Consider the following 2034-nt stretch of genomic DNA (forward strand, 5'->3'; position numbering starts at 1 on the left):
ACCATATGATCGACAAGGAAGAAAAAAGAGCATCATTAAGCTTTAAAAAAAGTGTGCATTTTGAAAAGTAGAAATTAAAATTTCTTTTTTGGTGATTGTATAGTCAGGTTCTAGCATTTACGGATTGGATCTGGCATCAGCCCCGATAGCTCAATTGGTTAGCGCGTCACTTCTGGAACGAAGAAGCTTCAAGATCATGCGGCGCTGGTTCGACTCTCGGGGTGTGCGCTTGAGCAACGCACGTTAAGGACTGCTCTCCATTCAGTGGCATCTAATGGATGGAATAGTTCCCCGGCAACAAGACTTCAACAATCGGAAACTTCACTCTGTCAATCTCGGTGACCGGGCCTGCGTCAGTGATTCAAAGCCTCTACAAGTATGCGAAACTGCCAGGATTAAGCTCTGCAAGAAGCTTTCTCAGTCCGAGGATAAAGATTCAATCAATCAATCAATCAGTAGGCTTGCGGATTTTAGAATATAAAATCACTTTCTTAAGAAAGAAATTTGTTGTTGCCACTTTAGTAAAAGTGTTGTTATCACAAAATCAAGGCATTTATATGTAAGCATATTGTAGCCTATTGACTGGTTGAAAAATTGGATTTTGCAACATGTGTCACTATAACCTAATTTTTTTGGTTTGGCACCGTACCATATACAGGGCCGGATTTACCAGTAGGCAGTTGCCTAGGGCGGCAAATTATTGGGGGCGGCAAAATATATGAGTATATTACATTGATAATACTGTACGTGAATATAATAATTCACAACAGATACCGTATATAGCAATTAATAAATATGTTATCACATCACACACATTTATGAACAGTGCGGCAAGTCATGTATGGCAAGTCATCGCCCCTAGAGTACTTCACGCTTGATTAGTTTTCAACAATATGTGCTGCTTAGCGCTTCTGTTAGTTATCTGTCTCGCTTAGTATGGAGGACTAGGCTTTGTCTGAGCAATTTTTATTAATCTTTGTTCGGTTTGTTTCACTGTTAGTAAATTTGAAGGAGCCTGGAAAAAATGTTTTTAGTCAATGTTTGGTTGATGGAAAAGTTGCAGGCTATTTTGTGTACTTGCCTTGATGCAGTATGTATGATAAAGTACCGTATGTAAACCAATTGCAGTGCAGAGCGATCATTCTCTATTGTGAAGCTGATCAAAAATGTACGGCGGTCTACGTTGAAGCATGATCACATGAATGATCTCACATTCATGTGAATAATATACCAGTTGAAATTCGCAAATCCTCCTTCACAACTTTTAAAAGAATGTACAAAAAGAAAATTATTGACACATATTAGGCAAATGCTAAATTACTAATCAGACTTGCAATTGTAACACAGGCTACGTTGGCCTACCTGACTTTTTTTAAATTTCTTATCATCTTGGACAGCTTCACTGATATTTTTTTTTATTATTATTTATTTTTCTCAACTAGCTAATTATAATTATCATTGATGAGTTAAGGGATGGCTGCTTGAATGACTTGAAGACCTTGTATGGTCACTTTGCAGCCTCCCGCTGTTGTGATGCTTTCATCAAATTTTTTTTTAATTGTAATCATTTCAACAGTTTTACTATGTACATTGTGTTTTGATTTATTGTACCGTACATCTTTTTCGCAGCAGCCAATAAACATCCATCTATCTATCACATTTTTGAGCATTAACTCATCTTTACTTATTTCTACAGACTTTGAAGAAATTATTGATTTGTTTGCAAGAGAAATAGCCCGCCGGAAGTGATTTTAAGCAATGAGTTCATTATACAATGACATTCATTGATGTATTCAAATAAACAGTGCAAATAACTTTTTTGTAAAGAATTGAAAATATAAATCGTAGCGCACTATCGAAAAATTTTTTTTGGGGGCAGCACTTTTCTTATCTGCCTAGGGCAGCACTTAGGCTAAATCCGGCCCTGACCATATAGGCTAATGTATCGAGTGCTTAAATTAATTTGAATATTTGCCTTGATCTTGCTGTACCTATCTTACAATTCATTCAAAAATACTTGTTTTGAAATATAGC

Source organism: Aplidium turbinatum, chromosome 4 (assembly GCF_918807975.1).
Source record: "Aplidium turbinatum chromosome 4, kaAplTurb1.1, whole genome shotgun sequence".
Lineage (NCBI taxonomy): Eukaryota > Metazoa > Chordata > Ascidiacea > Aplousobranchia > Polyclinidae > Aplidium > Aplidium turbinatum.